Source organism: Chiloscyllium punctatum, chromosome 17 (genome assembly GCF_047496795.1).
Source record: "Chiloscyllium punctatum isolate Juve2018m chromosome 17, sChiPun1.3, whole genome shotgun sequence".
Taxonomy (NCBI): Eukaryota; Metazoa; Chordata; class Chondrichthyes; order Orectolobiformes; family Hemiscylliidae; genus Chiloscyllium; species Chiloscyllium punctatum.
In genome coordinates, this window is record NC_092755.1 from 49,250,956 (window position 1) to 49,267,786 (window position 16,831).

Consider the following 16,831-nt stretch of genomic DNA (forward strand, 5'->3'; position numbering starts at 1 on the left):
TGTTGTGGAGTAGCAGCCTTCAGGAGCAGTGCCAGAGCACAGAGCCTTTGCAGTGTCCAGTGTCTCTTGATCTGACACGGAGTGAATGGAATTGTTGGAAGAATGGTGTCTGTGATGGTGGGGAGCACAGGGGGAGACTGAGTAAGATCATCCGGTGGGCACTTGCGGCTGAAGATTGTTGTAAAAGCCTCAGCCTTCTCTTTGATAGTGACAGGTTGGACTCTTCCATCTTTGTGAAGGGGGAGCGACTCCTCTCCAAGAAGCTGTGAAATGTGGGGGCAGTGTGTGGGTGTGGGAAGGTTTGTTTGGGGAAAAGGGAAGAAAGTCAGGAGTGGGATTTGAACCCACGCCCCTAGAAAGGGACCAGAATTCACAAGCCCAGATGCAGAGCAAGGACTAACACTCCTTGAGTCTGGCGCCTTAGACCACTCGGCCATCCTGACAAGCTGCTGCAGATCTCCTTCCAGATGTCTTTCTCACTCTGTACAATTAGTCACCTTGCTCTTCTGCAGACACAAAATGCAATTCCGCATTTCTGCAGCTCCCTTGCATTCACACTCAGCAACAATCCCTCATACACAGTCTCACTCTCGCACACACACACTCTCTCTCACATGCACACGCACACACACTCTCTATCTGTCTCTCACACACACACTCTCTCTCTCACATGCACGCACAAACACACTCTCTCCCTCTCATGCACACAAATTCTCCCTTTCTCTGTCTCTCTCACACACACACTCTCACTCACACACACACACTTCTCCCTCTTACACACACACACTATCTCACGCACACACTCTTTCTCACACACACCAACAAATTCTTCCTCTCTCTCTCTCAGACACACGCAAACACACTCGTGCAGACATACACATACAAATTCTCTCTCTCTCACACGCACCCACTCTCACTCACACACACACATACACGCACATACACACACACATTCTCTCTCTCTCGCACACACATTCTCTCTCTCTCAAACACACTCTCTCTCACACACACACATTCTTTCACTCTCTCACACACAAAGACACATGCACACTCTCTCTTACACACACACACGCACACTCTGTCTCTCTCACACACATACACACTCTGTCTCTCTCAAACACACCTACAAATTCTCCCTCTCTGTTTCTCACACACACACATGCCCACACACTCATATACACACTCACACCCTCTCTCTCTCAAACACACATATACACATACATACTCTCTCTCACACACACTCTCACTCACACACACGCAGACAGACACAAACACACACTCTCAGACACATACTCACACACATTCTCTCACTCTCACACACACAAACACACACATGTACACGCTGCCTCTCTTGCGCTCACACACACACATGCACTCTCTCTCACACACACACACGCTAACATACACACTCTCTCTCCTTCACACAAACACACACTCTCTCTCTCACACACACGCCCACAGGCACACACAATCTCACACACACACACACACACACACACACACACACACACCTCTCTCTCTCACACACACACACACACTCTCTCTCACACGCACACAAACACATGCTAACACACACACGCTCTCTCCTTCACACACACACACACAAACACACACACACTCACAGGCACACACACAATCTTTATCTCTCACACACACACACACACAATCTCTCTCTCTCACACACACACACAAACACAATCAGGTCAGGAGCTGAGTGACCCTGGGGGAAGCCAAACTGGGTGTCACTGAGCAGGTGCTGCTTGATCGCACTGTTGGAGAGCCCTTCCATCACTTTACCGAGGATTGGGAACAGATGGATGGGAGAGGAATTGGCTGAGTTGGATTTGTCCTGCTTTTTATGTCCAGGACATACCTGGATAATTTCCCACATGGCCAGGTCGATCCCAGTGTTGTCACTGTCCTGGGAGAACTTGGCTGGAGGAAGGGCATGTTGTGGAGTAGCAGCCTTCAGGAGCAGTGCCAGAGCACAGAGCCTTTGCAGTGTCCAGTGTCTCTTGATCTGACACGGAGTGAATGGAATTGTTGGAAGAATGGTGTCTGTGATGGTGGGGAGCACAGGGGGAGACTGAGTAAGATCATCCGGTGGGCACTTGCGGCTGAAGATTGTTGTAAAAGCCTCAGCCTTCTCTTTGATAGTGACAGGTTGGACTCTTCCATCTTTGTGAAGGGGGAGCGACTCCTCTCCAAGAAGCTGTGAAATGTGGGGGCAGTGTGTGGGTGTGGGAAGGTTTGTTTGGGGAAAAGGGAAGAACGTCAGGAGTGGGATTTGAACCCACGCCCCTAGAAAGGGACCAGAATTCACAAGCCCAGATGCAGAGCAAGGACTAACACTCCTTGAGTCTGGCGCCTTAGACCACTCGGCCATCCTGACAAGCTGCGGCAGTTCTCCTTCCAGATGTCTTTCTCACTCTGTACAATTAGTCACCTTGCTCTTGTGCAGACACAAAATGCAATTCCGCATTTCTGCAGCTCCCTTGCATTCACACTCAGCAACAATCCCTCATACACAGTCTCACTCTCGCACACACACACTCTCTCTCACATGCACACGCACACACACTCTCTATCTGTCTCTCACACACACACTCTCTCTCTCACATGCACGCACAAACACACTCTCTCCCTCTCATGCACACAAATTCTCCCTTTCTCTGTCTCTCTCACACACACACTCTCACTCACACACACACACTTCTCCCTCTTACACACACACACTATCTCACGCACACACTCTTTCTCACACACACCAACAAATTCTTCCTCTCTCTCTCTCAGACACACGCAAACACACTCGTGCAGACATACACATACAAATTCTCTCTCTCTCACACGCACCCACTCTCACTCACACACACACATACACGCACATACACACACACATTCTCTCTCTCTCGCACACACATTCTCTCTCTCTCAAACACACTCTCTCTCACACACACACATTCTTTCACTCTCTCACACACAAAGACACATGCACACTCTCTCTTACACACACACACGCACACTCTGTCTCTCTCACACACATACACACTCTGTCTCTCTCAAACACACCTACAAATTCTCCCTCTCTGTTTCTCACACACACACATGCCCACACACTCATATACACACTCACACCCTCTCTCTCTCAAACACACATATACACATACATACTCTCTCTCACACGCACTCTCACTCACACACACGCAGACAGACACAAACACACACTCTCAGACACATACTCACACACATTCTCTCACTCTCACACACACAAACACACACATGTACACGCTGCCTCTCTTGCGCTCACACACACACATGCACTCTCTCTCACACACACACACGCTAACATACACACTCTCTCTCCTTCACACAAACACACACTCTCTCTCTCACACACACGCCCACAGGCACACACAATCTCACACACACACACACACACACACACACACACACACCTCTCTCTCTCACACGCACACAAACACATGCTAACACACACACGCTCTCTCCTTCACACACACACACAAACGCACACACACTCACAGGCACACACACAATCTTTATCTCTCACACACACACACACACAATCTCTCTCTCTCACACACACACACAAACACAATCAGGTCAGGAGCTGAGTGACCCTGGGGGAAGCCAAACTGGGTGTCACTGAGCAGGTGCTGCTTGATCGCACTGTTGGTGAGCCCTTCCATCACTTTACCGAGGATTGGGAACAGATGGATGGGAGAGGAATTGGCTGAGTTGGATTTGTCCTGCTTTTTATGTCCAGGACATACCTGGATAATTTCCCACATGGCCAGGTCGATCCCAGTGTTGTCACTGTCCTGGGAGAACTTGGCTGGAGGAAGGGCATGTTGTGGAGTAGCAGCCTTCAGGAGCAGTGCCAGAGCACAGAGCCTTTGCAGTGTCCAGTGTCTCTTGATCTGACACGGAGTGAATGGAATTGTTGGAAGAATGGTGTCTGTGATGGTGGGGAGCACAGGGGGAGACTGAGTAAGATCATCCGGTGGGCACTTGCGGCTGAAGATTGTTGTAAAAGCCTCAGCCTTCTCTTTGATAGTGACAGGTTGGACTCTTCCATCTTTGTGAAGGGGGAGCGACTCCTCTCCAAGAAGCTGTGAAATGTGGGGGCAGTGTGTGGGTGTGGGAAGGTTTGTTTGGGGAAAAGGGAAGAATGTCAGGAGTGGGATTTGAACCCACGCCCCTAGAAAGGGACCAGAATTCACAAGCCCAGATGCAGAGCAAGGACTAACACTCCTTGAGTCTGGCGCCTTAGACCACTCGGCCATCCTGACAAGCTGCGGCAGTTCTCCTTCCAGATGTCTTTCTCACTCTGTACAATTAGTCACCTTGCTCTTGTGCAGACACAAAATGCAATTCCGCATTTCTGCAGCTCCCTTGCATTCACACTCAGCAACAATCCCTCATACACCGTCTCACTCTCGCACACACACACTCTCTCTCACATGCACACGCACACACACTCTCTATCTGTCTCTCACACACACACTCTCTCTCTCATATGCACGCACAAACACACTCTCTCCCTCTCATGCACACAAATTCTCCCTTTCTCTGTCTCTCTCACACACACACTCTCACTCACACACACACACTTCTCCCTCTTACACACACACACTATCTCACGCACACACTCTTTCTCACACACACCAACAAATTCTTCCTCTCTCTCTCTCAGACACACGCAAACACACTCGTGCAGACATACACATACAAATTCTCTCTCTCTCACACGCACCCACTCTCACTCACACACACACATACACGCACATACACACACACATTCTCTCTCTCTCGCACACACATTCTCTCTCTCTCAAACACACTCTCTCTCACACACACACATTCTTTCACTCTCTCACACACAAAGACACATGCACACTCTCTCTTACACACACACACGCACACTCTGTCTCTCTCACACACATACACACTCTGTCTCTCTCAAACACACCTACAAATTCTCCCTCTCTGTTTCTCACACACACACATGCCCACACACTCATATACACACTCACACCCTCTCTCTCTCAAACACACATATACACATACATACTCTCTCTCACACGCACTCTCACTCACACACACGCAGACAGACACAAACACACACTCTCAGACACATACTCACACACATTCTCTCACTCTCACACACACAAACACACACATGTACACGCTGCCTCTCTTGCGCTCACACACACACATGCACTCTCTCTCACACACACACACGCTAACATACACACTCTCTCTCCTTCACACAAACACACACTCTCTCTCTCACACACACGCCCACAGGCACACACAATCTCACACACACACACACACACACACACCTCTCTCTCTCACACACACACACACTCTCTCTCACACGCACACAAACACATGCTAACACACACACGCTCTCTCCTTCACACACACACACAAACGCACACACACTCACAGGCACACACACAATCTTTATCTCTCACACACACACACACACAATCTCTCTCTCTCACACACACACACAAACACAATCAGGTCAGGAGCTGAGTGACCCTGGGGGAAGCCAAACTGGGTGTCACTGAGCAGGTGCTGCTTGATCGCACTGTTGGAGAGCCCTTCCATCACTTTACCGAGGATTGGGAACAGATGGATGGGAGAGGAATTGGCTGAGTTGGATTTGTCCTGCTTTTTATGTCCAGGACATACCTGGATAATTTCCCACATGGCCAGGTCGATCCCAGTGTTGTCACTGTCCTGGGAGAACTTGGCTGGAGGAAGGGCATGTTGTGGAGTAGCAGCCTTCAGGAGCAGTGCCAGAGCACAGAGCCTTTGCAGTGTCCAGTGTCTCTTGATCTGACACGGAGTGAATGGAATTGTTGGAAGAATGGTGTCTGTGATGGTGGGGAGCACAGGGGGAGACTGAGTAAGATCATCCGGTGGGCACTTGCGGCTGAAGATTGTTGTAAAAGCCTCAGCCTTCTCTTTGATAGTGACAGGTTGGACTCTTCCATCTTTGTGAAGGGGGAGCGACTCCTCTCCAAGAAGCTGTGAAATGTGGGGGCAGTGTGTGGGTGTGGGAAGGTTTGTTTGGGGAAAAGGGAAGAAAGTCAGGAGTGGGATTTGAACCCACGCCCCTAGAAAGGGACCAGAATTCACAAGCCCAGATGCAGAGCAAGGACTAACACTCCTTGAGTCTGGCGCCTTAGACCACTCGGCCATCCTGACAAGCTGCGGCAGATCTCCTTCCAGATGTCTTTCTCACTCTGTACAATTAGTCACCTTGCTCTTGTGCAGACACAAAATGCAATTCCGCATTTCTGCAGCTCCCTTGCATTCACACTCAGCAACAATCCCTCATACACAGTCTCACTCTCGCACACACACACTCTCTCTCACATGCACACGCACACACACTCTCTATCTGTCTCTCACACACACACTCTCTCTCTCACATGCACGCACAAACACACTCTCTCCCTCTCATGCACACAAATTCTCCCTTTCTCTGTCTCTCTCACACACACACTCTCACTCACACACACACACTTCTCCCTCTTACACACACACACTATCTCACGCACACACTCTTTCTCACACACACCAACAAATTCTTCCTCTCTCTCTCTCAGACACACGCAAACACACTCTTGCAGACATACACATACAAATTCTCTCTCTCTCACACGCACCCACTCTCACTCACACACACACATACACGCACATACACACACACATTCTCTCTCTCTCGCACACACATTCTCTCTCTCTCAAACACACTCTCTCTCACACACACACATTCTTTCACTCTCTCACACACAAAGACACATGCACACTCTCTCTTACACACACACACGCACACTCTGTCTCTCTCACACACATACACACTCTGTCTCTCTCAAACACACCTACAAATTCTCCCTCTCTGTTTCTCACACACACACATGCCCACACACTCATATACACACTCACACCCTCTCTCTCTCAAACACACATATACACATACATACTCTCTCTCACACACACTCTCACTCACACACACGCAGACAGACACAAACACACACTCTCAGACACATACTCACACACATTCTCTCACTCTCACACACACAAACACACACATGTACACGCTGCCTCTCTTGCGCTCACACACACACATGCACTCTCTCTCACACACACACACGCTAACATACACACTCTCTCTCCTTCACACAAACACACACTCTCTCTCTCACACACACGCCCACAGGCACACACAATCTCACACACACACACACACACACACACACACACACCTCTCTCTCTCACACACACACACACTCTCTCTCACACGCACACAAACACATGCTAACACACACACGCTCTCTCCTTCACACACACACACAAACACACACACACTCACAGGCACACACACAATCTTTATCTCTCACACACACACACACACAATCTCTCTCTCTCACACACACACACAAACACAATCAGGTCAGGAGCTGAGTGACCCTGGGGGAAGCCAAACTGGGTGTCACTGAGCAGGTGCTGCTTGATCGCACTGTTGGAGAGCCCTTCCATCACTTTACCGAGGATTGGGAACAGATGGATGGGAGAGGAATTGGCTGAGTTGGATTTGTCCTGCTTTTTATGTCCAGGACATACCTGGATAATTTCCCACATGGCCAGGTCGATCCCAGTGTTGTCACTGTCCTGGGAGAACTTGGCTGGAGGAAGGGCATGTTGTGGAGTAGCAGCCTTCAGGAGCAGTGCCAGAGCACAGAGCCTTTGCAGTGTCCAGTGTCTCTTGATCTGACACGGAGTGAATGGAATTGTTGGAAGAATGGTGTCTGTGATGGTGGGGAGCACAGGGGGAGACTGAGTAAGATCATCCGGTGGGCACTTGCGGCTGAAGATTGTTGTAAAAGCCTCAGCCTTCTCTTTGATAGTGACAGGTTGGACTCTTCCATCTTTGTGAAGGGGGAGCGACTCCTCTCCAAGAAGCTGTGAAATGTGGGGGCAGTGTGTGGGTGTGGGAAGGTTTGTTTGGGGAAAAGGGAAGAATGTCAGGAGTGGGATTTGAACCCACGCCCCTAGAAAGGGACCAGAATTCACAAGCCCAGATGCAGAGCAAGGACTAACACTCCTTGAGTCTGGCGCCTTAGACCACTCGGCCATCCTGACAAGCTGCGGCAGATCTCCTTCCAGATGTCTTTCTCACTCTGTACAATTAGTCACCTTGCTCTTCTGCAGACACAAAATGCAATTCCGCATTTCTGCAGCTCCCTTGCATTCACACTCAGCAACAATCCCTCATACACAGTCTCACTCTCGCACACACACACTCTCTCTCACATGCACACGCACACACACTCTCTATCTGTCTCTCACACACACACTCTCTCTCTCACATGCACGCACAAACACACTCTCTCCCTCTCATGCACACAAATTCTCCCTTTCTCTGTCTCTCTCACACACACACTCTCACTCACACACACACACTTCTCCCTCTTACACACACACACTATCTCACGCACACACTCTTTCTCACACACACCAACAAATTCTTCCTCTCTCTCTCTCAGACACACGCAAACACACTCGTGCAGACATACACATACAAATTCTCTCTCTCTCACACGCACCCACTCTCACTCACACACACACATACACGCACATACACACACACATTCTCTCTCTCTCGCACACACATTCTCTCTCTCTCAAACACACTCTCTCTCACACACACACATTCTTTCACTCTCTCACACACAAAGACACATGCACACTCTCTCTTACACACACACACGCACACTCTGTCTCTCTCACACACATACACACTCTGTCTCTCTCAAACACACCTACAAATTCTCCCTCTCTGTTTCTCACACACACACATGCCCACACACTCATATACACACTCACACCCTCTCTCTCTCAAACACACATATACACATACATACTCTCTCTCACACACACTCTCACTCACACACACGCAGACAGACACAAACACACACTCTCAGACACATACTCACACACATTCTCTCACTCTCACACACACAAACACACACATGTACACGCTGCCTCTCTTGCGCTCACACACACACATGCACTCTCTCTCACACACACACACGCTAACATACACACTCTCTCTCCTTCACACAAACACACACTCTCTCTCTCACACACACACCCACAGGCACACACAATCTCACACACACACACACACACACACACACACACACACCTCTCTCTCTCACACACACACACACTCTCTCTCACACGCACACAAACACATGCTAACACACACATGCTCTCTCCTTCACACACACACACAAACACACACACACTCACAGGCACACACACAATCTTTATCTCTCACACACACACACACACAATCTCTCTCTCTCACACACACACACAAACACAATCAGGTCAGGAGCTGAGTGACCCTGGGGGAAGCCAAACTGGGTGTCACTGAGCAGGTGCTGCTTGATCGCACTGTTGGAGAGCCCTTCCATCACTTTACCGAGGATTGGGAACAGATGGATGGGAGAGGGATTGGCTGAGTTGGATTTGTCCTGCTTTTTATGTCCAGGACATACCTGGATAATTTCCCACATGGCCAGGTCGATCCCAGTGTTGTCACTGTCCTGGGAGAACTTGGCTGGAGGAAGGGCATGTTGTGGAGTAGCAGCCTTCAGGAGCAGTGCCAGAGCACAGAGCCTTTGCAGTGTCCAGTGTCTCTTGATCTGACACGGAGTGAATGGAATTGTTGGAAGAATGGTGTCTGTGATGGTGGGGAGCACAGGGGGAGACTGAGTAAGATCATCCGGTGGGCACTTGCGGCTGAAGATTGTTGTAAAAGCCTCAGCCTTCTCTTTGCAAGTGACAGGTTGGACTCTTCCATCTTTGTGAAGGGGGAGCGACTCCTCTCCAAGAAGCTGTGAAATGTGGGGGCAGTGTGTGGGTGTGGGAAGGTTTGTTTGGGGAAAAGGGAAGAATGTCAGGAGTGGGATTTGAACCCACGCCCCTAGAAAGGGACCAGAATTCACAAGCCCAGATGCAGAGCAAGGACTAACACTCCTTGAGTCTGGCGCCTTAGACCACTCGGCCATCCTGACAAGCTGCTGCAGATCTCCTTCCAGATGTCTTTCTCACTCTGTACAATTAGTCACCTTGCTCTTCTGCAGACACAAAATGCAATTCCGCATTTCTGCAGCTCCCTTGCATTCACACTCAGCAACAATCCCTCATACACAGTCTCACTCTCGCACACACACACTCTCTCTCACATGCACACGCACACACACTCTCTATCTGTCTCTCACACACACACTCTCTCTCTCACATGCACGCACAAACACACTCTCTCCCTCTCATGCACACAAATTCTCCCTTTCTCTGTCTCTCTCACACACACACTCTCACTCACACACACACACTTCTCCCTCTTACACACACACACTATCTCACGCACACACTCTTTCTCACACACACCAACAAATTCTTCCTCTCTCTCTCTCAGACACACGCAAACACACTCGTGCAGACATACACATACAAATTCTCTCTCTCTCACACGCACCCACTCTCACTCACACACACACATACACGCACATACACACACACATTCTCTCTCTCTCGCACACACATTCTCTCTCTCTCAAACACACTCTCTCTCACACACACACATTCTTTCACTCTCTCACACACAAAGACACATGCACACTCTCTCTTACACACACACACGCACACTCTGTCTCTCTCACACACATACACACTCTGTCTCTCTCAAACACACCTACAAATTCTCCCTCTCTGTTTCTCACACACACACATGCCCACACACTCATATACACACTCACACCCTCTCTCTCTCAAACACACATATACACATACATACTCTCTCTCACACGCACTCTCACTCACACACACGCAGACAGACACAAACACACACTCTCAGACACATACTCACACACATTCTCTCACTCTCACACACACAAACACACACATGTACACGCTGCCTCTCTTGCGCTCACACACACACATGCACTCTCTCTCACACACACACACGCTAACATACACACTCTCTCTCCTTCACACAAACACACACTCTCTCTCTCACACACACGCCCACAGGCACACACAATCTCACACACACACACACACACACACACACACACACACACCTCTCTCTCTCACACACACACACACTCTCTCTCACACGCACACAAACACATGCTAACACACACACGCTCTCTCCTTCACACACACACACAAACGCACACACACTCACAGGCACACACACAATCTTTATCTCTCACACACACACACACACAATCTCTCTCTCTCACACACACACACAAACACAATCAGGTCAGGAGCTGAGTGACCCTGGGGGAAGCCAAACTGGGTGTCACTGAGCAGGTGCTGCTTGATCGCACTGTTGGAGAGCCCTTCCATCACTTTACCGAGGATTGGGAACAGATGGATGGGAGAGGAATTGGCTGAGTTGGATTTGTCCTGCTTTTTATGTCCAGGACATACCTGGATAATTTCCCACATGGCCAGGTCGATCCCAGTGTTGTCACTGTCCTGGGAGAACTTGGCTGGAGGAAGGGCATGTTGTGGAGTAGCAGCCTTCAGGAGCAGTGCCAGAGCACAGAGCCTTTGCAGTGTCCAGTGTCTCTTGATCTGACACGGAGTGAATGGAATTGTTGGAAGAATGGTGTCTGTGATGGTGGGGAGCACAGGGGGAGACTGAGTAAGATTATCCGGTGGGCACTTGCGGCTGAAGATTGTTGGAAAAGCCTCAGCCTTCTCTTTGATAGTGACAGGTTGGACTCTTCCATCTTTGTGAAGGGGGAGCGACTCCTCTCCAAGAAGCTGTGAAATGTGGGGGCAGTGTGTGGGTGTGGGAAGGTTTGTTTGGGGAAAAGGGAAGAATGTCAGGAGTGGGATTCGAACCCACGCCCCTAGAAAGGGACCAGAATTCACAAGCCCAGATGCAGAGCAAGGACTAACACTCCTTGAGTCTGGCGCCTTAGACCACTCGGCCATCCTGACAAGCTGCTGCAGATCTCCTTCCAGATGTCTTTCTCACTCTGTACAATTAGTCACCTTGCTCTTCTGCAGACACAAAATGCAATTCCGCATTTCTGCAGCTCCCTTGCATTCACACTCAGCAACAATCCCTCATACACAGTCTCACTCTCGCACACACACACTCTCTCTCACATGCACACGCACACACACTCTCTATCTGTCTCTCACACACACACTCTCTCTCTCACATGCACGCACAAACACACTCTCTCCCTCTCATGCACACAAATTCTCCCTTTCTCTGTCTCTCTCACACACACACTCTCACTCACACACACACACTTCTCCCTCTTACACACACACACTATCTCACGCACACACTCTTTCTCACACACACCAACAAATTCTTCCTCTCTCTCTCTCAGACACACGCAAACACACTCGTGCAGACATACACATACAAATTCTCTCTCTCTCACACGCACCCACTCTCACTCACACACACACATACACGCACATACACACACACATTCTCTCTCTCTCGCACACACATTCTCTCTCTCTCAAACACACTCTCTCTCACACACACACATTCTTTCACTCTCTCACACACAAAGACACATGCACACTCTCTCTTACACACACACACGCACACTCTGTCTCTCTCACACACATACACACTCTGTCTCTCTCAAACACACCTACAAATTCTCCCTCTCTGTTTCTCACACACACACATGCCCACACACTCATATACACACTCACACCCTCTCTCTCTCAAACACACATATACACATACATACTCTCTCTCACACGCACTCTCACTCACACACACGCAGACAGACACAAACACACACTCTCAGACACATACTCACACACATTCTCTCACTCTCACACACACAAACACACACATGTACACGCTGCCTCTCTTGCGCTCACACACACACATGCACTCTCTCTCACACACACACACGCTAACATACACACTCTCTCTCCTTCACACAAACACACACTCTCTCTCTCACACACACGCCCACAGGCACACACAATCTCACACACACACACACACACACACACACACACACCTCTCTCTCTCACACACACACACACTCTCTCTCACACGCACACAAACACATGCTAACACACACACGCTCTCTCCTTCACACACACACACAAACGCACACACACTCACAGGCACACACACAATCTTTATCTCTCACACACACACACACACACAATCTCTCTCTCTCACACACACACACAAACACAATCAGGTCAGGAGCTGAGTGACCCTGGGGGAAGCCAAACTGGGTGTCACTGAGCAGGTGCTGCTTGATCGCACTGTTGGAGAGCCCTTCCATCACTTTACCGAGGATTGGGAACAGATGGATGGGAGAGGAATTGGCTGAGTTGGATTTGTCCTGCTTTTTATGTCCAGGACATACCTGGATAATTTCCCACATGGCCAGGTCGATCCCAGTGTTGTCACTGTCCTGGGAGAACTTGGCTGGAGGAAGGGCATGTTGTGGAGTAGCAGCCTTCAGGAGCAGTGCCAGAGCACAGAGCCTTTGCAGTGTCCAGTGTCTCTTGATCTGACACGGAGTGAATGGAATTGTTGGAAGAATGGTGTCTGTGATGGTGGGGAGCACAGGGGGAGACTGAGTAAGATCATCCGGTGGGCACTTGCGGCTGAAGATTGTTGGAAAAGCCTCAGCCTTCTCTTTGATAGTGACAGGTTGGACTCTTCCATCTTTGTGAAGGGGGAGCGACTCCTCTCCAAGAAGCTGTGAAATGTGGGGGCAGTGTGTGGGTGTGGGAAGGTTTGTTTGGGGAAAAGGGAAGAATGCCAGGAGTGGGATTTGAACCCACGCCCCTAGAAACGGACCAGAATTCACAAGCCCAGATGCAGAGCAAGGACTAACACTCCTTGAGTCTGGCGCCTAAGACCACTCGGCCATCCTGACAAGCTGCTGCAGATCTCCTTCCAGATGTCTTTCTCACTCTGTACAATTAGTCACCTTGCTCTTCTGCAGACACAAAATGCAATTCCGCATTTCTGCAGCTCCCTTGCATTCACACTCAGCAACAATCCCTCATACACAGTCTCACTCTCGCACACACACACTCTCTCTCACATGCACACGCACACACACTCTCTATCTGTCTCTCACACACACACTCTCTCTCTCACATGCACGCACAAACACACTCTCTCCCTCTCATGCACACAAATTCTCCCTTTCTCTGTCTCTCTCACACACACACTCTCACTCACACACACACACTTCTCCCTCTTACACACACACACTATCTCACGCACACACTCTTTCTCACACACACCAACAAATTCTTCCTCTCTCTCTCTCAGACACACGCAAACACACTCTTGCAGACATACACATACAAATTCTCTCTCTCTCACACGCACCCACTCTCACTCACACACACACATACACGCACATACACACACACATTCTCTCTCTCTCGCACACACATTCTCTCTCTCTCAAACACACTCTCTCTCACACACACACATTCTTTCACTCTCTCACACACAAAGACACATGCACACTCTCTCTTACACACACACACGCACACTCTGTCTCTCTCACACACATACACACTCTGTCTCTCTCAAACACACCTACAAATTCTCCCTCTCTGTTTCTCACACACACACATGCCCACACACTCATATACACACTCACACCCTCTCTCTCTCAAACACACATATACACATACATACTCTCTCTCACACACACTCTCACTCACACACACGCAGACAGACACAAACACACACTCTCAGACACATACTCACACACATTCTCTCACTCTCACACACACAAACACACACATGTACACGCTGCCTCTCTTGCGCTCACACACACACATGCACTCTCTCTCACACACACACACGCTAACATACACACTCTCTCTCCTTCACACAAACACACACTCTCTCTCTCACACACACGCCCACAGGCACACACAATCTCACACACACACACACACACACACACACACACACCTCTCTCTCTCACACACACACACACTCTCTCTCACACGCACACAAACACATGCTAACACACACACGCTCTCTCCTTCACACACACACACAAACACACACACACTCACAGGCACACACACAATCTTTATCTCTCACACACACACACACACAATCTCTCTCTCTCACACACACACACAAACACAATCAGGTCAGGAGCTGAGTGACCCTGGGGGAAGCCAAACTGGGTGTCACTGAGCAGGTGCTGCTTGATCGCACTGTTGGAGAGCCCTTCCATCACTTTACCGAGGATTGGGAACAGATGGATGGGAGAGGAATTGGCTGAGTTGGATTTGTCCTGCTTTTTATGTCCAGGACATACCTGGATAATTTCCCACATGGCCAGGTCGATCCCAGTGTTGTCACTGTCCTGGGAGAACTTGGCTGGAGGAAGGGCATGTTGTGGAGTAGCAGCCTTCAGGAGCAGTGCCAGAGCACAGAGCCTTTGCAGTGTCCAGTGTCTCTTGATCTGACACGGAGTGAATGGAATTGTTGGAAGAATGGTGTCTGTGATGGTGGGGAGCACAGGGGGAGACTGAGTAAGATCATCCGGTGGGCACTTGCGGCTGAAGATTGTTGTAAAAGCCTCAGCCTTCTCTTTGATAGTGACAGGTTGGACTCTTCCATCTTTGTGAAGGGGGAGCGACTCCTCTCCAAGAAGCTGTGAAATGTGGGGGCAGTGTGTGGGTGTGGGAAGGTTTGTTTGGGGAAAAGGAAAGAAAGTCAGGAGTGGGATTTGAACCCACGCCCCTATAAAGGGACCAGAATTCACAAGCCCAGATGCAGAGCAAGGACTAACACTCCTTGAGTCTGGCGCCTTAGACCACTCGGCCATCCTGACAAGCTGCTGCAGATCTCCTTCCAGATGTCTTTCTCACTCTGTACAATTAGTCACCTTGCTCTTCTGCAGACACAAAATGCAATTCCGCATTTCTGCAGCTCCCTTGCATTCACACTCAGCAACAATCCCTCATACACAGTCTCACTCTCGCACACACACACTCTCTCTCACATGCACACGCACACACACTCTCTATCTGTCTCTCACACACACACTCTCTCTCTCACATGCACGCACAAACACACTCTCTCCCTCTCATGCACACAAATTCTCCCTTTCTCTGTCTCTCTCACACACACACTCTCACTCACACACACACACTTCTCCCTCTTACACACACACACTATCTCACGCACACACTCTTTCTCACACACACCAACAAATTCTTCCTCTCTCTCTCTCAGACACACGCAAACACACTCGTGCAGACATACACATACAAATTCTCTCTCTCTCACACGCACCCACTCTCACTCACACACACACATACACGCACATACACACACACATTCTCTCTCTCTCGCACACACATTCTCTCTCTCTCAAACACACTCTCTCTCACACACACACATTCTTTCACTCTCTCACACACAAAGACACATGCACACTCTCTCTTACACACACACACGCACACTCTGTCTCTCTCACACACATACACACTCTGTCTCTCTCAAACACACCTACAAATTCTCCCTCTCTGTTTCTCACACACACACATGCCCACACACTCATATACACACTCACACCCTCTCTCTCTCAAACACACATATACACATACATACTCTCTCTCACACACACTCTCACTCACACACACGCAGACAGACACAAACACACACTCTCAGACACATACTCACACACATTCTCTCACTCTC

The 16,831-nt window shown here is 49.4% G+C and overlaps 9 non-coding genes across 9 annotated transcripts; all 9 read right to left on the reverse strand.

Annotated features, from left to right (window-relative positions):
• Positions 1 to 323: 323 nt before the first annotated feature.
• Positions 324 to 443, reverse strand: trnal-caa (transfer RNA leucine (anticodon CAA)). Its single transcript has 2 exons — positions 406 to 443; positions 324 to 369 (listed from the first exon to the last, which is right to left on the reverse strand). It is a non-coding gene; the product is annotated as a tRNA-Leu (tRNA).
• Positions 444 to 2,272: 1,829 nt separating this feature from the next.
• trnal-caa (transfer RNA leucine (anticodon CAA)) lies at positions 2,273 to 2,392 on the reverse strand. Its single transcript has 2 exons — positions 2,355 to 2,392; positions 2,273 to 2,318 (listed from the first exon to the last, which is right to left on the reverse strand). It is a non-coding gene; the product is annotated as a tRNA-Leu (tRNA).
• A 1,801-nt stretch (positions 2,393 to 4,193) lies between these two features.
• Positions 4,194 to 4,313, reverse strand: trnal-caa (transfer RNA leucine (anticodon CAA)). The gene is made up of 2 exons: positions 4,276 to 4,313; positions 4,194 to 4,239 (listed from the first exon to the last, which is right to left on the reverse strand). It is a non-coding gene; the product is annotated as a tRNA-Leu (tRNA).
• Positions 4,314 to 6,126: 1,813 nt separating this feature from the next.
• trnal-caa (transfer RNA leucine (anticodon CAA)) lies at positions 6,127 to 6,246 on the reverse strand. Its single transcript has 2 exons — positions 6,209 to 6,246; positions 6,127 to 6,172 (listed from the first exon to the last, which is right to left on the reverse strand). It is a non-coding gene; the product is annotated as a tRNA-Leu (tRNA).
• Positions 6,247 to 8,067: 1,821 nt separating this feature from the next.
• trnal-caa (transfer RNA leucine (anticodon CAA)) lies at positions 8,068 to 8,187 on the reverse strand. Its single transcript has 2 exons — positions 8,150 to 8,187; positions 8,068 to 8,113 (listed from the first exon to the last, which is right to left on the reverse strand). It is a non-coding gene; the product is annotated as a tRNA-Leu (tRNA).
• Positions 8,188 to 10,010: 1,823 nt separating this feature from the next.
• trnal-caa (transfer RNA leucine (anticodon CAA)) lies at positions 10,011 to 10,130 on the reverse strand. Its single transcript has 2 exons — positions 10,093 to 10,130; positions 10,011 to 10,056 (listed from the first exon to the last, which is right to left on the reverse strand). It is a non-coding gene; the product is annotated as a tRNA-Leu (tRNA).
• Positions 10,131 to 11,955: 1,825 nt separating this feature from the next.
• Positions 11,956 to 12,075, reverse strand: trnal-caa (transfer RNA leucine (anticodon CAA)). Its single transcript has 2 exons — positions 12,038 to 12,075; positions 11,956 to 12,001 (listed from the first exon to the last, which is right to left on the reverse strand). It is a non-coding gene; the product is annotated as a tRNA-Leu (tRNA).
• Positions 12,076 to 13,898: 1,823 nt separating this feature from the next.
• trnal-caa (transfer RNA leucine (anticodon CAA)) lies at positions 13,899 to 14,018 on the reverse strand. Its single transcript has 2 exons — positions 13,981 to 14,018; positions 13,899 to 13,944 (listed from the first exon to the last, which is right to left on the reverse strand). It is a non-coding gene; the product is annotated as a tRNA-Leu (tRNA).
• A 1,821-nt stretch (positions 14,019 to 15,839) lies between these two features.
• trnal-caa (transfer RNA leucine (anticodon CAA)) lies at positions 15,840 to 15,959 on the reverse strand. The gene is made up of 2 exons: positions 15,922 to 15,959; positions 15,840 to 15,885 (listed from the first exon to the last, which is right to left on the reverse strand). It is a non-coding gene; the product is annotated as a tRNA-Leu (tRNA).
• Positions 15,960 to 16,831: the final 872 nt, after the last annotated feature.